The sequence below is a fragment of the Typopeltis vanoorti genome, chromosome 11 (genome assembly GCF_054136105.1).
Source record: "Typopeltis vanoorti isolate ZY-2024b chromosome 11, IOZ_Tvanoo_1.0, whole genome shotgun sequence".
Taxonomy (NCBI): Eukaryota; Metazoa; Arthropoda; class Arachnida; order Uropygi; family Thelyphonidae; genus Typopeltis; species Typopeltis vanoorti.
The window spans coordinates 112,837,396-112,865,052 of record NC_143559.1 but is presented as its reverse complement, the minus strand read 5'-3'; the positions used below and the strand labels follow the sequence as shown (position 1 = coordinate 112,865,052).

Below are 27,657 nucleotides of genomic sequence, written 5' to 3'. Positions count from 1 at the left end.
CACGATTTTAGAGAAATTGATAAAAACTTACCTACACAAATGGTTGACAGCCAAGATATACTTGCAAAGAACAGCATAGATTTACTAAGGAAGTTCGTATCTGAGCAGTTTCCTCATAGTTTATAGTAATGTTACTAAGTTGGATGGGAATGAATGGACTTTGCTGAGGCTTCTGACAGGATACCACATGCAAGGCCTGTTGCATAAATTGGAAGATATGGGATCACAATATAAACTATTGTCTAAGATAAGGTATCAGAAAGTGGTATATGGGGAATGTGAATCAGTCAGATTTAAGGTGATTAGTAGTATACCTCAAGATGAGTCCTTGGATCATTGTTGTTCAATCCATATATAATTGGGAGAGACCACAGGAAATATTCAATTCTTTGCTGATGATGTAAAGATTGGCAGGGCAATAGAGATGCTGCTGTTATACAGCACTTACAGGATAATTTGAATAGGTTGGAACCCATGGGCAAATTAATGGATGTCAATTCAATGTTAGTAAGTGTAAAGCTATGTACTTTGATGTGATGAGATTTCCAGTGGTATGTTATATTGGTGGGATCATGCTTGGAGAAACTGTGATGAGACTAGGGATCTTGGAGTTATCATTGATAGGAATTTGAAGTTCAAAGGTTACATAACAAACTTACCAAAGCTAAAACAAAGCAACCATACAAATTAAAATAATGTATATGTTATTCAGCAAGGTGCTTAAATATGAGTTCCATCCCAGTTATGTAAGTGCAGATCAAAATTAAGGATGTGTGATGATTATGGCTGTCATTTAGAGTCCAATAGAGAATTCCAAAAAAAAAAATTAGTATAGCCATCAGCTGTTAATAGTTGCAGATTAACACTTTTCTGTAGTTGAGATAAAATGAAAGACATCATTACTGTTAAGATTGGATCAGTGTAACAGAGGTTCACAACTCTGTGCAGTTATCCCTCACTGTAGCAAATTTGCAGGGAGTAAGTAATACTGGATAGTTTATCACTTTCCTGATACATACCCTCAAGGGATGTACAGGCTACTATGAGAGTGCTGCTGCATATTATATACTGGAAATCAACAGACTCTCCAGAAAGACTGCTGATGCATGCTATGCATTACTCTGGTTGCCTTTAATTTGTTTGATTGTTCTGTTCTAATGATTTATTGTGTTTTTTAACATCAGTTGATTTCTTCATTTCGCCTATTATAGCCTGAAGAAACCACCAGCATATAGGTATGAGAGACTAGTTGGTATATTCTTCAGCGTAACCTAACAACTAATGAAATTTTTCCTATTATTATTATCATTATTAACAGTAATATTTAAATAAGTTAAAATGTTAAAGTTGCATTTTTTTAGCCAAACTTAGAAATATACTGATAGTTACTTGTTTGAAGATTTTGTATTAGAAAATACATGATTTTGTATTTTTTGTACTAAGCTAAAGCAACCAAAAGATTGCTTTATTTTAATAAAATCAAAGTTTTAATATTTCAAAAGGATTGCTGCACTTTATATTATCTCTGAACTTATGGTTCATGCTGCTCCTTTTTTTTTTTTTTTTGTCTCTTTGCTTATCTCTTTATATCTTTGATATAAAGAGATAAGCAAAGCTTTTATGTTATGGCACACCCTATGGATCAAAACATGTCTTTTGAGTGCAGCTATTTTTTACTTAAAAATTAAAATAAAAATTCAATGAAGTGATTAAAAAATTTAATCACTTAAAAGTGTTAATCACATTTTCACAATTAACCAACTACCCAACTTTTGCTGTACTTTTGAGAATAATGATCTTTTAAATTTGGAGTCGAGTTTGTTGCAGATGGTGATAAACGAATATGATATTATTAATGATAGATAAAATGGTAAGATAGAACCCCATCGAATTTTAAAATTTAAAAACTGAGATAAGAATAAGAGTTTAAAGCATAAAAATAATGGAATACTATTAAAAGATGAGAATAAATTCAGTAATGAAATGTGATATTATTAGTAAATACACTTTCAGTAAGGAAACACTGTGAGTAGACATATTACTAACTATTATAATAATGGAATTAACTCTCATCAGTTATTCTTTATTCGTAGAATTTTCACCTGCGTATCACAGGCATCATCAGTACAGGTACAAGGCTAATTAAACAACTGTTATATTCACAAAGCGCCACCTAAGTAGCTAAGGTTAAATTTCCTAAATTTATTTAATTATTATTTATTTTTTATTTTTATTATTTAAATTTAGATTAAATTAAATTAGATTAAATTTAAATTAAATTTTATAATTATTATTCAATAATAATTATTTAATTATTCAATTATCATTCAAAAAAAATTTTTTTTCCTTTTTTTTTTCTATAATATATATATATATCTATCTCCCACAAGGGGGAAAGACGTAAACCATCGGATCTGTTTAGGTTAGGGGAATATTTCTTTGTATAGCCGTTCCATTAGGAACCGACTTTTGTCTTGTTCCACTTAACTCTATGTCTGGTGTTGATGGCATGTCCTGCAATTCCAGACTGTTCAGGTTCAAGGTACTGGATGTACGACTGTACATCCAGTACCTTGTCTGGTTAGAAGAACACCAGTCGTACATCCAGTACCTTGAACCTGAACAGTCTGGAATTGCAGAACATGCCATCAACATCCAGTACCTTGTCTGGTTAGAAGAACATCAGTCGTACATCCAGTACCTTGAACCCGAACAGTCTGGAATTGCAGAACATACCATCAACACCAGACATAGAGTTAAGTGGAACAAGACAAAAGTCGGTTCCTAATGGAACCGACTTTTGCGATTTTTTTTCTTTCTTTGTATTTTTTTTATACTTTCTTTGTATAGCCGATGGCTATACAAAGAATCATGTGAAACATTACTTCACTCCCCTAACCTAAACAGATCCGATGGTTTACGTCTTTCCCCCTTATGGAAGATAGTACTGTATAAAGCAGCAAATCTTTCCTAACATATAATTGTACACACACACACACACACACATATATATATATAAAATTCCCCTAACCTAAACTACCTAGGATGTATGATCACATATGAAAATGAAAAAGATATAAACGTAAAAATTGCAAAATATTTAAAAATAACAGTTGTAATTACCTCTATATTTAAACCAAAGCCCCACCAGTCTTAATGTGTGGAAGTGAAATCTGGCCAATAAAACAAAAAGGCAAACAAAGATTAAAACAGCAGAAATGAAGTTTATGAGAAAAATGCAAAGTATACCCTATTTGATTACAAAAGAAATGAAGATATTATGAAAGAATTAAACCAAGAACCAGTAATAGAAAAAATTAAAAAATATAAACATAAATAGATGGAACACGTTCAAAAAATGAAAACAGAAAGATTACCAAAACAAGCCATTAGAAAAAAGAAAACCAGGGCGTCCTCTTAAACGATGAATCGTTTAAGAGGACGCCCTGTCAGCTCTTATTTTGGCTGTCGAATTAACATAATTGATTAATTGCTAGGGATAAGTGTAGTTTAAGAAATTCTGCTTTAGATAGGTAATTTCCCATTTTAAATCTTTGTGAGTTGTTGTATATTTATATGTGTTGATAAATTGAGAAAGTGCTACTGATTTTTTTAATGGTGTAGGAGTGGTAGGAATCAAAGTATAGATAGTTTCCTACATCAGTGAGTTTATGATTTTTGTATGAATACTTCCTGATCAAGTAAACATTGGGTTTAAGAAATTTATTAACTGTTTTTGTATTCATATTCTGTGGTGAAATGCTATCTATCACTGAAGTTATTAAGGAATGTTTTATTTTTCTCCAATTCACATGTTCATCACCATCTGCAGTCTCCACTCCAAATTTCAAAGATCATTATTCTCAAAGGTAGACAATATATATGATCACTCATTAAAGTTCTATTTTAATTTTTAATTAAAAAATAAAGTTGCAGTCAAGACATGCTGTGATCCATAGGATGCTCCAAGATATAAAACCTTTTACTTATCTCTATATCAAAATATTGGTGCACTTTTTGATGGTTGTTGCATTTTATTTAAACAGTCCTCTTCCCTGAAAAATTATTTTACAATTGAATAATATAGTTGTAAATTATTCTTAGTCTAAATTTTAATTTTATTTTTATTGTGATACAATAAAAAATAAAATTCATATATTCAATAAAAATATTCCCTTCTGTCCACAGTGTTTTCCAAACTGTGGCCTGGTTGTGTGTAATGGGGGGGGGGTGACGTGACATGGTTCCCCTTTTCAGTGGTGGTGTGAAATAGTATCACAAATGCTGGCCTGGTTGGCCAAGCCAGGGTTAACATACTCTCTGACCAGCAGACTACAGGTTCGAATCCCTTCATGGGCATTGATTTTTGTAGTTAGAGATGAATTTCATTGTCCATTGAGAGATCACAGTCCTGCTTATTGGAACCCTGAATGGCTTGAAAAAGTTCTGTGTTAGGTGGTCTGTACAGCAGGATTCTTGGAAACAGTTTTTAAAAAATTGGATACCATACTTGAAGAGGTGTTCAGAGTCCTCTAGCAAAAAATGTATTGGATGGAATTCAACCAATCTTGGTGCAAGTACACTCTGGAAACATAGGATTTGATTTACAGAAAAAAAAAAACAACCAAAAAATTACAAACTTCTGCCACCAGTGGACAATTGCATGATATTTGCATAATCTTGCTGTTTCTACTGACGAGTTGGTATATATATAAAGAAGACCAAATCGAATTTGTGTCATTCTGATAAGACTGAAGTGCTTCGGATCTCACCTTATCAGGACATGCATTGCTAGTTAAGCTTTACTATCAACAACGTGGTAGCTCTAATGCCATGCTTCCAAGACTTCCAGCATTTGAAGGATAGGAGAAAAGGTCCAATGACAATAACAAATCTTAGAAAAATGATTTTTACTATTTGAAAATAGTGAACCTAGCAGCAAGACCAGGACAAGGGTGCAAACAGATTATTCCTCAACAAGTTGACGAAGTTGCAACTGCTGTTGTGGAATATGGAATGAATAATGCACAAGGGTCCAACAGTGCTATATCAAAGCAACTGGACATGCCATACTCAACTGTATGGAAAATCCTACATCAAATGGTGAAGGTTTCCCCTACAAGATATCTCATACTCAAGCTTTGCTTCATGGTGATGCATGAGCTTGGCTGCAGTTTGCCCTGACATTTTTAACTTAAATGAAGGTAGATGATGCATGCCCTTTCACTGTGGAGTGAAAAGGCACATTTTTATCTGAACAGTAGTGTTAACTCACACAATTGCATTTCGGGCTACGAATAACTGTCGTGTTCCATCAGACCCCTTTACACTCACCGAAAGTCAGTGCTGTGTGGTTTCGCTGCATCATTTATTATCGGTCTGTATTTTCGAAGAATGTTGCCTGATAGGACCAGTGACTCATACCACCTTCTGCTGTTAGGTATCAAGAGATGCTATGCAACTTTGTTGTCCCACAACTTCAGCAACGGAGATGCTTTGACTCTACCATGTTCATGCAGGATGGAGCACCACCTCCATCCTCCATTGGATGCTGGTACAGCAAATGTTACGAAAACACTTCGCAGAACACAGAGCAATTAGTCATGCATTTCCTACAGCATGGCCACTTCATTCGCCTGATCTTGATGCCATGACTTTTGGTTGTGGGACCATCTGAAAAGCATGGTGTATGAAGGACATGTTCCTGATTTAGCAACCTTGAAAGACAATAATGCAACACGTGAGGCAAATCAATGCAGATCTGTTGCATTCCACTGTAGAAAATGTCATTCACAGAATGCAGTTATTAGAACATCTGAAAGATAACATATTGAACCACATATGCAAGTTATACAAACACAGAAATTGGTTAGTTGTGTCTCTTCGGGCCATTACTGTTTAATTAATCCCAAACCACTCACTTATAGTGCCAAATGTTCCCTGGGCAGAATTTTGTATTTATCTTCTGTAAATCAAAACCACATGTACCAGAGTGTACTTACACCAAGTTTGGTTGAATTTTGTCCAGTACGTTTTTTGTTACAGGGCTCTGAACACCTCTTTAATTATGGCTGCCCTGTATGTGTGTGTATGTATATATACTAAGGGGGTTGTGCCCCCCCCCTGAGTTCCGGACTGGTAAGACAAAAAAAAGTGACATAAAAACGTTTCAAATTTCGCCTTATCTTTTATATGTATACTAGTGTGCCCCCCCCCCTCCGAGTTCTGGACTGGTAGGCCAGTTCTCCTTGAATGCTGATGACCCGAATTTTGAAGACTCAACATTCAAGGTAGCCCCTGAGTTTCAAAACGTTTCAAATAACTTGACAAAAAACATTACAGAGAAAGCCTTATCATTTTATATTATAGGGTAGAATTATTTTTTAATAATTTAAAAAAGCAAAAAAAAAAAAATCCTTATCTCTCTCTGAGTGGTATCTGATGTACTATAAGTTTACAACCTTTCATGGATGGGAGATATGCATAAAAATGAGTAACAGTTGATTAATTTATTCATAATTTTAATTGATATTATATATCTATAATAATATTTAGTATTACTTAATATTGCTAATTGATAGCATTAGTGTTCTTTCCACTTTTCCATCAAGTTAGACTGTTTCAGCAATTAAAAGAAAGATTCATTTCTCATGAGAAATTTCTGCATTTCTATGCAGAAAAATTCCATAGTAATCATAAATAAGTTATAGAGTGGAACCTCGGTTGTCGAACATAATTTGTTCCTAAAGGCTATTCGGAAACCGATTTGTTTGAAAACTGAAACCATTTTCCCATAAGAATTAATGTAAAATGGAATAATCCGTTCCCGAAGCCCAGATGATTGCTTATTTAAACCTTTACAGTTTTAATATACGATTTTATGCAGCAGTACTTCATGCATAAAATCGTATATAAAAATAATGAAAATGCATAAAATCTTACTTAAAAAGAATAAAGGGTGATCTCTTTCCACAAAACTTTGCACCTCACCCCCATTTCACACCCATTTCTTTGATCAAAGAACTAGGAATCCTCCCATCCTTCATCTGTCTCTGAAAACATTTCTTCAGCTATCATCTTTTGCTGCTCCTTCTGAAGGTGTTCCAGTTCTTCCGTGGTGAGCTCATGCCTGTGGTCCTCCACATCAGCATTGCCAACCTCCAAGCCCATGCTTTTGCCCAGAAGACACAACATCATTGACAACAGCAACATACTCAGCCTGAAAGCCCTCAATGTCTCTATGTGTGCCACACAATCTGACCACAATGTCCTCCAGGTGTAAGTCACTTACACCCAGGCTTTGTCAAGAATATTAAGCAATGGAGGATATTGAAGTGATTTTTCGATATCCTTTGAAGTGAAGTGAAGTTCGAAATGGCCTGCTGGTCCATAGGCTGGATTAGAGGAGTCGTGTTAGGGAACAGGAACTTCGCTATGATAAAAATCAAACTCCTCCACCAAGTTGTCCTCCAAGCCTGGAGGGTAGGCAGGAGCATTGTCCATCACAAGAAGGCATTTTAATGGCAATTTTTTTTCTTGAAGGTATTTTCTTACATTTGGGGCAAAGACTTCATGGATCCACTGAATAAAACTTGCCTGGTTTACCTAAACCTTAGTATTAGCACCACTCGTACCAGGGTTTTTTAAACAGGTCATCATGTAATCGCCTTGCATTTTCACAAATTACAACATAAGAAACACTATCACTAGTGCTAACTGTTTCTCACTTATCCAAATCAGCAACAATTTTTCCACTTTAGTCGTCTGATATCTTTGTTTAGTAAGAATTTTCACTTCTTTTGCAACATCAGCTCCCCTGATCGCCTCTTTTATTTTTGAGTATTGTACAGATCATTGATATTGCCATACTGAACTGCACGGCAAAGTCCAAGACACGAACGTCATTTTCATGTTTGGATGTGATTTCTTTTTTCAACCCTATCAGGGTTCTAACAACTTTTCTTTTCGCTTTGCTGCTATTACTACCCTTCTTCGATCCCATGATGACTTATTTAATAATGATTTATATAAAAAAAAAAAAAAACCAGCAAAACACAAAGAAAATTAAGAAAAGGTACTGCAAATTCGAGCAGGTGTCTGGATTGAGAGGAGGCTGCGGTGTAAGTGACGCTCTCCCGCTGTACATCTCAGTCCGGGGATCACGTGGTTGCTGGTTTGCCTGTTCGAAAACCGGTGCATTTTTGGTTCGGAAAATATGTTCAGGAACCGATTTTTTCGAGATGAGAGGCATTCGACAACCAAGTTTCCACTGTTTATATTCCACAGTAATCATAAATAAGTCATATTATTTGAGGTTAATTCACATTACTCAACTTCTCCTCTCATGAAGTGACGTGTAGTATAGTATAATGAATCCCCCAGCTTACCATCATACCAAAAAAGATACTTATGATAGCTGTTATCTTTAAAAATTATTTAATTGAAATTGAGAGGCACAGAAAAGTCCTGAGATACTCATGGGCCTAATGTCCAATTCAGTTATCATGCCATTCCTTTCTGTCCTTTGTCAGGTGGCTCCACTCTTGCAAACTTGTTTATACCACTCCTTTACAACATTCTTCTTGTTTTGGCCATCCTCTTCTGTGTATACTATCCATTTTACTAAATTTAGTCAGTTCACTTTAGTCAATTTTTACTAATTTAGTCAGTTCAAAGTTTTGATCTTTCTACTGCCATCCAATCTGCAGATATATATACCAAAAAAGGTTTAGTTTCCTTCTGATTATTTTCTTAGATTGATTCTCTTTCTAAGAGAATCAACATTAGATTGATTCTCTTTCTAATTTATTTTTCTATTAGAGCACTAGTTCCCAACCTTTTTGGATCATGCTCCACCTCAAAGATTTTGATGTCCCCTCTAGCATAATAGTCAACTAAGGTCTGAAAAAAATATAATATTAATAGGTACTTCAAATAAAAAAGGAACATAGATAAAACTATTTATAATTTAACTTTCTTCAATGAATATAAATTTTATATTACTTTGTATATTATAAAACACAAATCGAACTCAACTCTGGAAAATAAAATCCAAGTTAATGTGATCCTTTCCAACTACTAATAGGTTAGTAGTTGGAAGGGGGCCAATCGTTCGATGCTGTCGGCACACTCTCCCTCGATGAGTCTTTGGACTCCCTGGAGATGTCAAAATAATAATAATAATAATCCTTGAGCTTGATGCCTGCTGCAAAGAGTTTTTATTTGAGGTACTAATTTAGTCACTTTCAATCTTAAATCCCCATAGTTTATAATAACCAGACGATTTCTTTTTTTCAGTAAAACAAGTCATTTACAGCACTAAAGCCACATTCCACTAAATATGGCAACTGGAAGGGCAACAGTAATTTTCTTGCAAAACTAGTTGAATTTGGGTATTTTGTTTGTCTCGTCACATAACCATGCCATTGTTCCTTTTATGTTGAATAAAGTTCTAATAGATTCATCATTTTGCATTTTTCAGAGTTCTTGATACTTCATGGCCACAACAATTAAGTTCACTGGCATTGGCTGAGTTATCCAAGATGGGAAATCAATTTCTTTTAAATCAGAAAATCTGTCATTTAAATCACAGGCCATTTTGCTCATGCGATCCACAATAACAAGCACAGCAGCATCAGTTATCTCACACTTGTTTAGCCAATAAAATTGGTGACATTTTTTGGCTGAAACATTCTTTTGACATAATTGCAGAAATGCAATGAAGCCAAATATCTTAACGTTTGCATCAACAAGAGTCTTATTTGTTCCTTTTGCAGTTGCTTATTTAACATATTCAGCTTTTCAAAGATATCTGTCAAATAACTCACAAATGCTTGACCATCAACTGGAGTTTTATTTCAGATTTGTTATTCAAAAACTCACTAAGAATATCATAGTTCCATGAATCTTCTCAGGCAATTCCCCTGTGATAGCCATCTCACATCGTTGTGAAGCAGTAGTTCTTACATGGTCAGCAGTTTTATCCTCACAAAATTGTTTGAAGAGATGCTCACATTTGGCATTAGTTTTAGTAGTGTTGATACATTTTATGACTGAATTCAATATCTCATTTAGGGCAGGTGAAAGTTTTTTGGAAACTAAATTTTCTCCATGAATAAATGATGCACAAGCAACATTTCAGGATTGTCGTCCTTCATTAATTTTAAACAATCATGTTTGCTCATCATAACAGGAGCACCATCTGTAGCACAATATGTAATATTTTTCATTGATATTTGAGCTTCATCTAAATAATTTTTGAGTTTATTGTATATATCGATGGCAGTAGTGGTGGTTTTCAATGCTTCACAGAACAACATCTCTTTAATAAATTCACCATTGTCAATATATCTATTACATAGGCCATCAGTACAGCCTCACTGTCTCTTACAGTTGATTCATCATCTGTATGTATTGAGAATTTCTTTCATCTCAACTTTTCAACAAGTTGTGTTTCCACATCTTTAGCCATCTCATCTATTCTTTTGCTAACAGTGTTATTGCTCACTAGCATTCCTTAGACATCTTTGTCATCTTTCTCCATAACTATTTTGAGAAAAGTTGATATTGCTGGCTTAATTAAATCCTGTCCCTGTAGTATGATTTTTTCCTGATTTAGCTATGAGCAGAGAAATTTCATAACTGGCTTCAAAAGTGCGATTTTGAGTAACAATTCGTACAGATAACAATGAATCTATTGTTGATCTTTTCTCAGACTTCTCCTTTAGAGACTTAAATTGGTTCAAATCATAGTTCATATAAGCGCTATGTTTTGCTTTCCTTCAAATGTGCTTTGAGGTGACCTTTTTTCATTGATTCATTGGTCAAACAGTGTTCCCACAATAGACAGAATGGTGACAGTTTATCCTGAGCAACAGGTATGAAACCGAACTTCAAATGCTCATCTGAATACTGACAAATTTTTTGCATGGAGTTAACAACTGAAAGGAAAAAAATAGGTTTATAAAGTATACTGTACACGTGTAAATTATACAGGTAAATTAATGGCATATAACATGTATTTATACTACTACACACACATATAATAAATAAAAAGTTAAAATAAAAAAGCCAGTCTGGTTTACTGGGTGGTTAGCATACCTGCTCTCCAGCAAAAAGGCTGTGGGTTCGAATCCTGCCGTAGGCATGGATGTTTGTGATTGTCTATGAAAATACTAGGGATGGTGGTTGGAAGTAGATGATGAAAGTAATTGCAGTTGGAGGAGTGGTGAAGATGGAGAGTTGTAGAGTAGATGTCCTTCCTCGATGAGTCTTTGACTCCCTGGAGGTGTTATGTAATAATAATAAAGTAAAATTTTAAAAGTACCATCACAAGCAGAGAAAAAGAAACAAATTATTATTATTATTATTATTATTATTAAAACAAGACCTCATGGAGTCAAAGACTCATCTAGGAGGTCCTTTTATCTCACACACATCTCATCATACCGGGTCTTAAACACATTCAAACTCCTTGCAGACACCACACTCTCAGGTAAGGCATTCCAATCATTCACAACTCTGCACGAAAAAAACCTGCCTCTCACTCCCCTACTCACACCCTCTTTATACAGTTTCCAGGTATGACCTCTGGTTCTCCCCTGATCTCCCACTATTCTCTGTAGAACTTCTCCACCATTGATCCTATAACAACCCCTTACCAACTTGTAGGTCTCTATCATATCTCCCCTCTTCCTTCTCTCCACTAGACTCTGCAAATTACATCTTTTCAATCTTTCCTCATACTCGACATTCCAGAGGTCAGAAACTACCTTAGTCAGTCGCCTTTGCACCCTTTCCAACATCTCTTCATCCTTCTGAAAACCAGGTGACCAAATCTGGGCACAATAGTCCATGTGTGGCCTAATCAAAGCCTTATACAATGGAACAAGAATCTCCCTACTTCTACACGTCAGTGTCTTCCTCATCATTCCCAGAAGTCTTTGTGTTGTCTTCACAATTTTGGCGATGTGTCCCCTAAATTTTAGATCCTTATCCACTATCACTCCCAGATCTCTTATTTCCTCTACTTCCAACAATATATTCTCACCAAGCATAAATTCTGCATCCCATCTTTGTTTTCCAAATTTTAAAACCTTACATTTTGCAACATTGAACTCGCATCCCCATTTGCTTGCCCAATCACTCAATTTATTCAAGTCTTCTTGCAAGGCCACAACATCTTCACTACTCTTTATGGTTCGTCCCAACTTTGCATCATCTGCAAACAACTGAATATCTCCATCCAAATCTTCGCCAATATCATTAATATACAAGTTAAATAGTAATGGCCCTAAAACAGATCCCTGAGGCACTCCACTAGTGACTTTCCTTTTCCTGGATATTGCACTCCCATACACAACTTGTTGATACCTATCAGATAGCCAGTCTCCAATCCAATGCACTAATCTAATATCCAACCCCATCTGCTCTAGTTTGACTGTCAACTTATCATGAGGCACTCTATCAAAAGCTTTTGCGAAATCCAAGTATATTACTGTGTATCCTTCTCCTCTGTCCAAGGAAGCAGTCACTTTATTGTAATAAGTAAGTAGATTACTAAAACACGACCTCCCTTTAGCAAATCCATGCTGTCCATCAAAGATTATACCATTGTTGTCAACCCAACTCTGGATTCTAGTTCTCACAAGCTTCTCCAACAACTTAACCACAACACCCGACACACAGATAGGCCTATAGTTTGATGCTTGAGTTCGATCACCTCCTTCATGAAGTGGCACAATCTTGCCCTCCTTCCACTCTTTAGGGACTTGACCAAGTGCAAGACTCGTATTAAAAAAATATGTCAAGGCAGGTGTCAACTCTCTGGCACATTCCTTCAGAATAAGCGGTGATATATTATCAAGTCCCACAGCCTTATTTACATCTAGTTTACTCAACTCCCCAAACACCTCTTGCTCACTTACAGTCAGTCTCTCCTCCCCATCATCAACTGCTCTTAATCTCTCCATGAAGTCACATTCACAAGATTGAAAGATCTTTATGAACTGCTCATTAAGTATCTCCACCACACATTCTGCAACAGCTGTCTTTATACCATTTCCTCCAATCAATGTCATCCTTCCATAATCATTCTTTCTTTTGCTGGCTACATATCGAAAGAACTCCCTAGGATTCTTTTTAGCTTCATTAGCTAACTGCTGTTCATACCTCTCTTTAGCTACTCTCACCAACCAAGTCACTCTCCTTGCCTGGTCTTTGTAGAACTCATGAAATTGGTTACTTCCACTTCTCTTATGCTGCCTCCACAATGCCCTTTTTCTCTGTATTGCATGCTTAATCTCTTTATTCATCCATCTCACACCTAACTTATTTAACCTTCTCACCCGTGGTATACATTTAGACATTGCATCTACTAAATAGTTTTTGAAAATCCCCCAAGCTGCATTGATCTCTTTTCCAGCTAACTCCTCATTCCATGCTACACCTGCAAGCTGTCTCCTGAGCTCTTCATAATCACCCCCCTTGTAGTTCCACATATACCCTTTTTTCACAGGGGTCATTGCACTGCTGGCAACCACCCAAGTAATCACCTCATGGTCACTTTCACCAATTGGTGGATGATTTGATACCTCATTGATAATTACATCCTCCGATGAGATGACCAAATCCAAGACCCTTAATCCTCTTGTGCCCTCTGTTACATACTGTCTGAGGTAGTTATCCCTCAAAAACTCAAGAAACTCATTTTCTTTACTTCCAGTTGCTATCTCTTCATTCCAGTCTATATTGCCATAATTAAAATCACCCATAATGATCACCCTTTTCTTATTTGCTTGGCTTATTTGACTATCTTCATTTTCTTCTTCATTTGCTTCTTCATTTTCTTCTCTCCCAATATCATTGTATTCGTTTTTCAACAGTTATCAACCTCTTTTCTTCTTTGTTTCAGCATTGTCCTTTCTAGTTCTCCTTCATCTTCAATAATGACTGTAATCTGCAAATCTTAAATTATTCTCATACCTTAAACTGCAATTCCCCTTACATTTTCCTTTATAACATCCATTGTTCTTTCCAAAAGCATAACAGGTGTTCAGGGATATTGAGTCTTCTTATCTCACGCTTCTCATTGTCTGTAACTATCTTCCTGTTTTTTCCCCACAATTTCTCACAGCATCCTCTCCATTATCATTGCTTATTCTGCAATAAATATATCAGGTTCCTGTTCACTGTGTAATAAACAAGTACAACCCATGCCATTTCCTGAATGCTTTCTGAAAGTCAGTAAAGTAGGCATGATAGATATTTGGGGGAGAGAGAAAGAGAGGCCTGGAAGTAGATATCCCATCATGAAATTTATATTTTGAGTTTGAATTTTAAATAGGTAGCAGTTCACAAGAATATAATTATGAGCATTTGAAGGTCCTACTATTCAAAATAGCAAGAGTTAAAACTTGGAAGAAAATAAATAAATAAAAGTACCATTTAGGATATTTCAAAGCAGGCATACCCAAGAAGAAGGGCTATGCTATCTCCCAAATTTTTATTAATACATAAAAATTATTTTAATTAACCATATGTAAATTTAGGTTTTCACTTTTCTAAAAATGGCATGGAGATGTTGCTTTATTTTCTAAAAAATGTAATTTTTTAATTGTAATTGGCCTTGTCTCATATAGAGATTGAAGAGTTTCTCCCCATCCTCTCGGGAAGTTGGTTTATTTTAATCATTTTATAAAACAGGCAAACTGACCAAAATAGCATACATAATTTACAGACATATAATTTCTAACATTTATAGTATATATTAAAAAATTCTGAAAATTATTCTGTTTATTGTTTGCTACCATTTATGTATAATGCAAGTTATAATCCATGCCATATTTATTATTTTTATGTGGCCACTTCCCTGAAAGTTTGAAAACCTGTAAATACATCAGTACTCTGATGGTGAGCAAAGGGTAATCTCTTCCTACTCATTCACTGAAAAAGCGATTTGATTACCTCTAGCAGTTCATTTTACTTATTTTACTGTAAAATTTTTCATTTTACAGTAAAATGAATTGCTGGAAGTAGTTGCAGATTCATTAATAAATACCTGTAAGTTGAAAAATTTCTTCTATTTTTTCTATAAAACATCTTCACTAAATTATATGTTATCATATCCTCTTTTTCACCTCATCTAACTATTGTAAATCCCAGACCTTCATTATGTTCTGATAGGGAGTTCTACAGATCTGTGCACATATTTAATTCAAATGTAGTTTCTATCAGAACTTTATTAAAAAACTAATAACTTCTCCCTAACTTGTTAGCATTTTCAAACATCCAAGTAATCCTATGAGCTGTTTTCTTCACTTTTGCAGATGTCCTCTAAACTTCAACTCCCTATTAAACATCATTCTTATCTTGTCATGTTAAACTTGCAACAATTGCTTTTTGGCAAAGTGTTAACTACCTGCTCTCTAACCAACAGGCTGCATGTTGGAATCCTGCCGTGAGCATGTGTGTTGTGATTGTCTTTAGGTGAGAGATCAGTTTCATTGCCTGGTGTTGAGTCCACAGCCTTCCTTATTGGAGGGTTAAGAGGTATGTAGAGTTCAGAGATAAATGATTGAAATTTATATCATCCTGCAGGGTTCATACACCATTTTTGCTAATTATTATCCTTCCCAGTTTTCTTTATCAACAGAAAAGCTAGATATTCCTCCTCAAATAATTTCTGATAGCATTTATGTATAAATTAATCAGTAGTAGACCAAGTAGAGAGCTCCGTGGCACAACCTACTCCACCATATATTACCTTTTGATATCAGTACATCAGCTACCTCTTATCTGTTTCACAGCTTGATATCCATAAACATTTTCAATATCCTGTCAAATGCCTTCTTAAAGTTTAGCAACAGTGTGGTGTGGCCATTTCCTTAACTTAATTATCACTTTATTTGATAAGCATTTATGATATTTTGATAATATATTTGTTTTTAAACATCTGATGAACAGAATTGCATTTTGGAATATGTTTATTATTTAAACATTGTAAAGTCCTTAGAAAACAGAGTAAAAAAAACAGTAATAAATGTGTAATGTAATAAATGTGTATTTAGGCTTAGATGCTGGTTTATGCTCATAATATAATTAATGGAATAATTACAGCACAAAGAGAAATAATTAAACAGCAAGTTTAATCAGTTCAGTATTTTGTCTGTCACAGAGACCTCTTCAGGAATATAATTTAAAAATGGTAATAACATGCAATAAATGGAAGAAATGAAATTAGACTATATAAAGACTAAAGTATTTGAAACTAGCTTTCCTTCTCTGCTTTCCTAAGGATCCACTTCCTTCCCTCTCTGCTTTCCTAAGGATCCACTTCCTTCCCTCTCTGCTTTCCTAAGGATCCACTTCCTTCCCTCTCTGTTCCAGGTGTTTACAAAGTTCCTTGTTCTTGCAACTTATCGTATTATAGTCAGACTGGAAGATCTGCTAATATCCACCTAGGTGAACGCAAAAAATACATCCACAACTATGGTCAATCAGGTTTAGCTGACCATGCCTTTGAATACTTTGCACAGAATCAGATGGGAGAAAAGTATTATGCTTCATCACAGTAAATACAAACTTGAAAAAATTTTTAGAATCAGGAGCATATTTAAAAAAAAAAAAAAAAAAAAAAAAAAAAAAAAAAAAAACCAGTCTAATTGTAGAAAATATGGTTGATTTAACTTTCCATGATTTGGGAAACCCTAATCCTTAGGCCTCTCACCTAAACAGCTAAGGTTAGCCAATAGCACCCATAGAGGATGTCCCATATAAGATTTTTAGTCTTTATAATAGTTTAATTTCATTTCTTCACTTATTGCTTCTTATGTGTTTTTGTGTGTGTTATTACAGTTTTAACATTCTATTCCTGAAGATGTCTAATATATATACAAAATAATCAAACAATTAAACCAACTGTTTAATTCTTTCTCTTTGTGCTGTAGTTATTCCATTAAATTGTATTATGAATTACTGTAATGATTTTATTATACATCGTGTATATATATATAAATTTTATATATTTTTTTTTAATTTTTAATTTTAATCAGAACATAAAATGACAAATTATCTATACATATTATACAAAATGGTCTTAGAATGCAAGGGTAATTAACTTTTTTACCAGTTTAATTTTTTGAAAAATAACATTTTTTCAAAATGTTAAATGAGCATATTCTCTGTTGGACTAATTTGAATCATTCATAACCTCATATAATCATTTTGTTCTAGTTTCCTTAAGAACTTTTTAAGTAAATTATTAGATGTTGGAAATTTTTTCACTTGGTTTTACTATAAATGAAAGATACAAAGAAATTATATACTTGGTTTAATCCTTTATCCAAATGTAAGGAAATAAAGTTTGTGTCTGAAGTATTTTCAGGACTGGGGCAACTTATGGTAAAGGTGGTATGACTTCACATCACTTGCCTTAGTGCATTACTTCAACCTTGGTATCACCTCTGGGTCTGGTTCCCACTGAAGAGACCTCAATAAAGGTTGAAACCGGTCTGGGTAGTGACCCTTCCCATAATGCATAGCATTATACATGTCCACAAGGAGATGTGCTTTTGCATTATGGGATACTAAGGCAAGTGTTGTGAAGTCATACCACCTTTACCATGAGTTACCCCAATCCTGAAAATACTTCAGGTGTGTGCATAAACTTTGTTTGCTTACACTTGGATAATGGATTAAACCATGTATATAATTTCTTAGTATCTTTAATTTAAGTTATTAGACAGTAAATGACAAAGTATAACATATTAATTATTAGTCAAGGTCATAGGCATTCAAGTTCAGATTCAGTGGTAAATAGTAAAATAATCACAGACCTTAATGCTAAGGCAACTGAAAAATTACTTTGCACAGACTACTCTTGCAATACAAGACTCCTGATTTTTATGTAGCTGATACTATAAATGATCAAAATTAGCACAGTCCAGAAGATAGCATTAAAAAATCCTCTTAGAGGAGTAGTCTGTGATTAAGAGCTGATAAAATAATAATCACCAACTGTAATTTATACATACATTACTTTGGTCTTTTCTACATTTGGAATAGGAAAATCATGAATTATGTTATTGCATCCCACAAAACAGGCATATGGGAAACTGATATCTTCAAATGATAGTTAAATGCCTACATAATATATTTGTCTTGATTACTACCTATGTGGCACCCTGTCAAATGCCTTTGCAAAATCCAAAAAAAAAAAAAAAAAAAAAAAAAAAAAGGCAGTAATGGCATATAATTATATATAAATTTTGATTTATTCTCCATCAACTCATTACACATATTGGTTAAAATGTTACAGGAGCCATTTAGCCTCAAAACTACAGTATGCAGTTTTGAGCATAACAACTTTACCATCATAGAGCCAAGAAGTTGTCGATCACCTGAAAGTTCAACATCACTCTTTCAAAATTGTATATATTATGAGAGAGCAGTTAGTTGCTCTTGCAGTTTTATATGCCTCTCCATGATAGTTATTTGTGTGACAGAATTTAGGCCATTACATTGTACTAATCAGGACATACTTTAGAACCTGCTCTGGTACTCAATTCTATTCTATTCACCATTCTATTCTTTTATTTTTATTTATTTATTTTTCTTTTATATGTGAATCCATGTATGAAAAGGTTGTAAACTTATAGTACAACTTAGCCTGTCCAAAATACTAATTGTATTTAGTATTTTGGACAGGCTAAGGGCCAAATAATATGGGAACTCTGCTCCAGAAATCAGACATGGAACCTTATTCAAGAGTTTAGTTGTCTAATAAGCAGTGTAGTAGTCTCACACTGTTCAATGAAAAAACATCTGAAGATATTTGTTTATGCATCCATCCCATAGTGGGATTTGAACTTACCAGCCTGTTGGTTGGTTAGTCAAGTGCTATCTATCTGCTAGGCCAACCAAGTTCACTTGCAAGGCCATTATTATTATACAAGTATCTCCAAAAAGTCAGTAATGTATGTTTCCCTTTAGTAATATATCAGTTTCAAACATGTATCCTCTTCCTTTCAACTAATCTGTAATGCACGCATACACTCACTTACTCACCCACTCCTTCAATACATCCTCAGGGAGCATTCCACAGACCTGTCACTAGTTTGGTCACTTATCTCTGTATCCTCTCCAGGAAACTTGGTTAGCCAAATCTATGCATAGTATGATATCGCTACATCTTGACTTTGCAAAATGCAGCTTTATCAAAGCCTTATAAAGAGTAATAACAACCTTCCTATCTTCACTTGTTAATGTGTTCTTGGACTTCCAAGTAATACTTGGAGCTATTTTACTGAGTTTTGCAATATGACCTCTGAACTTCAAATCTCTGTCCATCAACACCTCCAAATTTCTAGCTTCATCATTTTGTTGCAATCCAGTATGATCAGTGTAATACAGCGTATGTAATCTTTACATCCAAAAGAGGAATAATCTTACATTGTGCAACCATTATTCTTTGCAGACACTGAGTACTTATTTCAATCATCCAGCAGAATTGCCCTCCCCAGATTTGCACCATCAGCAAACAACTGACTACTCCCCTCAAATCATTCATATACAATCTAGTACAGAGGCTTGAAGCAATCCACAGGTCACTCTCATTTTTTTATATGCCATTCCAACATACGAGAGTAGTCTGAAAAGTTCTCGGCCTCGGCCATAGATGGCAACGCTATTGGCAAGATTTTTTTTCTAAGTTGGTACATCTTTTATAAGCATCCATGTGACATTGCAAGTCATTCTATCAAGTAGTTTGTTTTCTACAGTTGTCTGAAGCAGAAGTGTATCCCTTGAAATGGATAAAATTGAGTATCATGCGGTTATAAAATTCTTTGTAAAAGAAGGTTTAACGCCAAAAGAAATTCATTCGAAGTTCATAAAAGTTTATGGGCACTCTTCTCCTTCATTTTCGACAATTAAGAAATGGGCTGCCGAGTTTAAACATGGCTATACCAGCCTTGACGATGATCCACGTGAAGGACGTCCAAAAAGTGTAACAACACTAGAAATCATTGATCAAGTGCACGATATGGTATTGGATAACTGGCGAGTCAAAGTGCGTGAAATTGCTGAGACTATAGACATTTCAAAAGAATGTGTAGGATATATTTTGCATGAAGAATTGCAAATGAAAAAGCTTTGCGCAAGATGGGTGCCACACTTGCTCACAGCAGATCAAAAATGCACTCGCATGAAAGTCTCTGAATGTTTTAACAAGAATAAAACTGATTTTTGCTTCAATTTATTACTATCGATGAGACTTGGATTCACCATTACACACCAGAATTTGAACAGCAGTGAAAACAGTGGACAGAAGCCGGTTGTTCAGTGGCAAAGAATACCAAGTCGGTTACATTATCAGGAAGGGTCATGGCATCAGTGTTTTGGGTTGCTAAAGGCATTTTGTTTATTAATTATCTTGAAAAGGGTAAAACAATAACTGGGGAATATTATTCTGATTTTTTAACCAGACTAGATGAAAAAATTCATGAGAAAAGACCCAGTTCGCAGAAGAAAAAAATCATCTTTCATCAGGACAGTGCACCTGCCCACAAAGGCGTTTTGGCAATGGGAAAATTATGGAATCTGCACTATGAATTGTTGGAACATCCACCCTGTTCCCCAGATTTGGCTCCCTCCGACTTCTCTCTCTTCCCAAAACTAAAACTGTTCCTTGCTGGTCAGCATGTTTCTTTGAATCAAGAGGTGATTGCATCTGTAGAGGGGTATTTTGCAGATCTTACTGAGAACGACCACAGGGACGGGATAATGCCGCTGGAGCATCACTGGAATAAATATATTAGTCCTAAGGGAGATTATGTTGAAAAATATTCATTGTTAGGCCGAGAACTTTCAGCCTCCTCCATCCGTGTGACCAGCTTCACATCCATTCTCATTTGCTCCAACTTACGTAATATTTTTTCATATGGTATTCTGTTAAATGCCTTTTCAAAGTCCAGCAAGGTGATGACATAATCATCTCCCTTGTCCGGTTCCACTGTTATTCTATTATAAAATGTAAGTTAATTACTAAAGAAGAATATACCTTTTACAAAGCCATTCCTCCCTCCATAAAGGATCATGTTTCCTATCCACCCATTCCTGAATTCCACCTTTAACCAAGTTTTCTAATACCTTAATCACCACTTCAAGGATATTAACTGGTCTGTAATTTGCTGCCTCTGTCTTGGTGTTCCCTTTACGTAACGGAACTATCTTTTCCTGTTTTCCACTCTTAGAACCTTGCCAGAGCTGGAACAGCTTTATCAGAGGCACTGTCGGTTCTCTTGCACATCCTCATAATGCACAGGAGACATGTCATCCAATCCCACTGCTTATTCACATTCATAGTTATCTCACATTAGTGTCTGTCACATTGGCACTTGCAAAATCTTCACCTGGATGATTCACCCTTGCAAAGTAATCATTTACTAACCCAACTATTTCTTCTGTTTCTGTCATTTTAGTGAAAAGTAGTGTGATACTGCTTTCCTCAAACAATCCCTGACCACTATGCACTATTGATATTCTTTCCTTGTAGCTTCTTATTCCATGGCATTCCAATCTGCCTCCTAAATTCGTTATAATCATTAAAAAGAGTTTGTTATTCCACAAAAACCCCTTTCTTGACTGGGAATTCCATGTTTAGCATCTTTCAGTACAAGAGTTCATGGTTACTTTCCCTGATTAGAGGCTGAGTTGCTACCATTATTATGGATATATCTTCTGATACTGTTACCAGATTCAGCACTCTTAGACCTTTGGTTCCCCCTCCGTTACATGCTGTTTCAGGTAATTATCTCTTAGTAACTGTATAAATTCCATCTCGTTATGCACCCTTTCTTTCTCCTAATCTATATTCTTATTGCTGAAGCTTTCCATAATAATTAACTGGAAGTACATCATGTTCCCAACCAAAAGATCACATGCCATTGATGATCATTATGGATTAAGAGAAATTTTGATTCTTCAGATCTGTTCCTGAGACCATTGTATTGATATTTTTTGCCACTGTGGTTTCTGAACAGGAGCTGTGTTTGGACCTCTACTAAAATCATTGATCTTTCTATTGCTTGACTATTTACATAAATATTTCACTTAACTCATGCAATCCATGCAAAATCAGAGAAACTAGGAATACTGGGGGGGGGGTTCAATCAGGTGTAGGGGGGTCAGCCACCCCCTCAGATAAATGAGTGTGTGTGTGCATGTGGGGAAATGATTATGCAATGCAGAATGCAGTTTCACAGGTTTCAAATCTGAATGTGATCATAATGACATTCTGCAAAGGTAATTATGGGGGTGGGATCTAAGGGGATATCAAGATGGATGCACACAAATGACAGAAATATTGGAAATAAAGGAGAGGGTTTTTTATCATTGGTCAGCTCGGCTTTGCCAAAAATTATAGCAAGAGCAAAATCTGTTTGACATAAAATGTACAGGGTATTATGAAAATTAACTATTATTTAGATATTGGTCAAGTGTAGGTAAATAACTAATTTAATTACCAACTAGTTTTGCCAGCTTATACTGTCGGCTTCTTCAGGGTACAATCAGGTAAGCAAAGAAAATTACAAGCTAAACGTTAACTTACAATTCTATTTCAATAACAAAATAGTAGTAAGCGTGAAACAATACGCCTGTCAGGGATACATTATTTATATATCTGCATTTGTATGATTTATGTATTTATTTAAATCATGTATCTGCGACACACACATTGTTTCACCTCACTACTATTTTGTTATTGAAATAGAATTGTCAGTTAACGTTTAGCTTGTAATTTTCTTTGCTTACCTGATTGTACCCTGAAGAAGCTGACAGCATAAGCCGACAAAACTAGTTGGTAATTAAATTAGTTATTTACCTACACTTGACCAATATCTAAATAATAGTTAATTTTCATTAATCCTTGTGGTCAAGAATTAACAATTTCTAATATGTACAGGATATTGTGTTTCTAGGTAAGATAGAGGGGATAAGAGGAGATTATTGCTGATTATGGTCCGTAATCTGCCATGCATCGGCAGAGATTAGCACAATAAATGCATGTCGAGCAGTTCAACTGAGGGATATAGACTGAAGACAGAGGAAATGGCAAGATGGAAATGGAATTTATACAGTTGCTGAGGTATAATTACCTGAAACCATGCCATAGAGGGACTAGGGGTTTGTGAGTGCTGGATCTGATAATGGCATCAAAAGATGCATACAATGTATACATAACCAAGGTGGACACTGCCTCCAGTTATGGGAAATGACAGTTGTCTTATTCTGGGAGGTTTTTAAACATGTGGAAATTACTGTCAAGAAAAGATTTATGTTGACCTATAAAGCTGATAATTATGACAGACTAAGGAGGCAGCTCGGAACAAGGCCATTGACTTAAGAATCTACAAGGGGAGATTGTTAATAGTGCATAGGAAGTGGTCAGGGATTTTGGGGGAGAAGCAGTATCAGACCGCATACCTACAGCCAGGAAGATAAACCAAGTGGGGTTAAGTGAATGAGTAACAATATAAAGCAGGAACTTCGTATTGTTACTCATTCACTTAACTCCACAAAAAAGAAAACATTGTGGGGAATATAAAGAAAACAGTGATCAGCATATTCATGGACAGTACAAAGTTCAGGCGAGAAAAGTGATTTGTATAGTAAGATAGGCCAAATCAGATTAAGAGAGAGACAGTTAGCTGACCAGGCCAGAATAAATCCAAAAGATTTTTGATGTTTGGAGTTGCTCAGCATATCGAAAAATATCAATGTGAATACAGCAGTGGGACTGGATGGCATGTCAGTATATGTGCTATGGGAATGTGCAAGTGAATTGACAGTACCTATGAAGAAGTTGTTTAATCTAAGTCATAGCTATGGCAATGTTCCAGAGGAGTGGAAAAAGAGTAAGATAGTTTCATGACATAAAAGTGGCTCCAAGACAAATAGCAGATTACAGACCAATTGAATTTCATCATCCAGTATAAAATCATCTCCCAGCTTATCGGCTTGAAAAAGTTCCATATTTGGTCTAGCAGAGTTTCTTGATTATGCAAAAAATCCAAAAATGTATACAAAATTATAGAAAAAAAAAATCCTTAACTCTCCCACACAACTGATGTACTATTGGTTTACAATCTTTCGTGGGTAGGAATTATAAAATTATTGCAGTCTATTTCAGATTTGTTTGTATTTCAGAGATTTTAAGAGCACTCAGCATTAATGTTTGTACTTAACTGTTAGGCTGAAATCAGTGTGTTATTAGGTTTAGTGTAGCCAGTCACATTCAAAAAAAGTAACTGTTTGAAGTTAAATAAGCAGGCAGAGATATTGGGGTGGGGGGGGGATCACTCATTAGCCATTTAGTCTGTTTATCTGGTCTGTTCTTTGAGTCCATGTGTAGTGATAAGGTATATTTGCACAATATAATTATATGCTTATCGTACACCTCTGAATCAAAAAATAGAATAATCAAAGAAAATATGTTGAATGATTTGCAATTCTAATTTATTGCATAGAAAATAATTATTACCAAATATGAATTAGCATTATCTAAATCTACATACTTAGTAGATTATATAACCATGTAAACACATAAAAATTAATATAAATGATAAGAAAACTGTTATTTTCTATGTAATAAATTAGAATGCAAAACATTCACAAAATTAAATAATTTTTAACAGTGTTCAAAATATTAGAATATTCCAAATTTCTCCAATTGGTTTTGAGGAGAGCATAGGAATAGCATATATTTCAGTAGTTGTGAGACTGAGTCGTGTGAGGAATTGTTTGTGAGTGGATTTCAGTTAATCATTTGCTAAACATGAGTTGAATGAGTGACATCAGAAGCTAAGAAGTTTCATATGGTGTCTCTACACAAATAAGGCCAAACTCAACAGTTTATAGCTAAGGAATTGAAATGTTTCCAAGCAAACTTGAGTAGAGTATTGAGACAGTATTCTAATAACTGGAGTTTTCAGAATAATTGCTGCAATAGTGGCCGAAAGGTAATAACTACATCAAGAGATGAGAGAGGAGATTGAAGAATATCTTGAAGAAAAACCACTTCCGAAGTGTAAGATATTTTCACAGGATATGGAAAGAACTAGGTGTGAATGTGTCTAAATCAACAATGTTGAGATGACTTCACAAATTGGGTTTTAAATCGCATCTGCCTAAGACGAAGCCACTTATAACTTCCAAGCAATAGGTAGCTAGAGTGCATTGTGTAAGCAAAGACTGTTGGGATCAAGAGGGCTGGAAAAAGGTACTTTTTAGTGGTGAAAGTATGTTTTGTGTGTCCCATGGTCATCAAGGGATATGCGTTTGCCATCTTAATCAAGAAGCATTTGGTGAAGAATGCATGAAACGTTCGGTGAAATTTGTATATTGTGTATACAAAACAGTCAATTCCGAAGTGTACCAAGAAATTCTTGTGCACTTTATGTTACCAGCATTAGAAGATTTATGTGATGGTGATTTCCTTTTTTCAGCAAGATTCAACTTCTTGTCATACTTCTAAGACCACTACTAGATGGCTCAAAGAAAGGCAGATCAGTGTAATTCCTGGGCCAGCAAACTCACCAGATTTAAAACCCTATTGAGAATTTGTGGGGAATTATGAAGAAACGTCTTTAAGCAGTTGTTCCAAGAGACAAAAATGAACTTATTTCTAGTCTGCAGACCATATAGGCATGTTTTGATAAAAAAAAAAAGACTGTGAACTGCTAGTAAATAATATGCTCAACCATTTATGAATGGTCATAAAAGCTAAGGGGGATGCAACAAAGTACTAATTAACATGTTGTTTCCCTTTGACTATAATTTTTGTACATTTATTTTTGCATAATTCTAATACTTTGAACCATGTTAAAGTTATTCTAATTTTGTGAATGTTTTCATATAACAGTTTTCTTATATTACATTACATTTATAATTTATATTACATTTTTATGTTGTGATATGGTTATATAATCTAAAAGGTATGTAGATTATATAACCATATTTGGTAATAATTATTTTCTATGTAATAAATTAGAATGTAAATCATTCAACACATTTTCTTTGATTATTCTAATTTGATTTGGAGGTGTATTAAGGACAACACTTCATCCAATACTTCAGATCACAACAGCAGTCACTGTGGACATAAAAAAAAAAAATTATAGTCTAGCAGCTTCTTCACCCACAATGTCTTCATTAAATACTGAATTTTCTTTTATCGTTATTCTTTAAATTTATTTAATAAATTTATGCTTTTAAACTCATTGTATATAACTATCATATTAATTACATCTATAATAAGTTGCTAGCCTAGTTGGCTGAGTGGTTAGCTTATCTGTTCTCCAGCCAAATGGCTGCAGGTTTGAGTCCTGCCGTGGGCATTGATGTCTGTGAAAATACTAGTGGTAGTGGTGGGCAGTAGATGGCATTGGTGTAGATGATGAGTTTGCTGTAGTCGGTAGAACAAGTGAGACGGAAAGCTGTAGAGAATGTGCCTCCCTTGATGAGTCTTTGGACTCCTTGGAGGTGTTACGTAATAATAATAATAATGTTTTCTTTTATGACTTATTTTTCACGGTATTAACAACACCACAAACACTTTTATCAACAAGGATGTTTTATTAACGCTAATATTTCGCTGATTTTCAACTCAGCATCATCAGAGCATAACACACATAAAAAAACAGCAGCAGTTATCCAGGAGTTTTTCTTAGGATAACCATCTCCCAATTTTTGGCAAATTAATGCAACCATATTTGTTAAAGTTGGGAGAATTCTTCAAAGCCATTGCTGACTCAAAAAATAATCTTTCAGATCTATAACGACTCCTAAATAGCACATTCATTTTCCTCCATCTAATCCTGTGTGAAGGAGTGTCCAAAGCGTGGTCTGCCAGTCCCGACTTGCCATAGTAATAGTAGTGAATGTATCTCTCTTTATGTTCTTCCAGGCGGATGTTCACTGATCTTCCTGTTTGCCCATAATAGGCCAAGTCACAGTCACATGGAACTTCATACACTCCTGGGTGTGCTAAAGGGTGAAGTTTATCCTTTGGCGAGTGGATCAGAGTTGCCAGCTTGACATGAGGTTTGAAGGTAGTGCGAAGGCCATGTTTCAACAATACTTTGGCTATCTTTTCCGATGTACCTCTGATATAGGGAATAGAAATGGTCATGTATTCTTGTGTATTAGGGGAGGGCAGAGTAATGGGCCTACGTAGTATTTTATCTGTTTTGTAGGGGTTGTAGCCGTTGGCTAAGAACGTATGGCGCAGGTACTGGAGTTCAGTGGTCAGAGCTGTATCGTTAGAACAAATGGCTCTGGCTCTGTGTGTAAGTGTTTTTAAAATGCCGTACTGTTGGACTGGATGATGATGTGATTGTTTATGTAGGTATCTTCCTGTGTGTGTAGGCTTCCTGTAAATAGAAAAAGATAGTGATCCATCTGAAAGGCGGGTGACTAATGTGTCAAGAAATGGTAAAATGTTACCATACATAGATGATGTGTTTGCCATCTGGCCCCATGGACAAGACACTTTGGATGCTTTTGTCACCTACCTAAACAGCCAACACCCCAAAATTCACTTCACAGTAGAAAAAGAATCAAATAACTGTTTACCATTTCTTGACACATTAGTCACCC

General features: G+C 35.1%; 1 protein-coding gene across 3 annotated transcripts in view; it reads left to right on the top strand.

Moving 5' to 3' along the window:
- Positions 1 to 27,657, top strand: part of LOC150101954 (TAR DNA-binding protein 43-like) — a 129,460-nt gene that overhangs the window by 20,148 nt on the left and 81,655 nt on the right. Inside the window, exon 1 of one of the 3 annotated variants that reach the window (XR_016549084.1) lies at positions 14,823 to 15,549. The exons of the other annotated variants lie outside the window; for them this stretch is intronic. The gene's annotated coding sequence lies outside the window, so the exon portion shown is untranslated. Of the gene's footprint in view, positions 1 to 14,822; positions 15,550 to 27,657 lie in introns of those variants that run through there. 3 annotated transcript variants of the gene reach the window in all.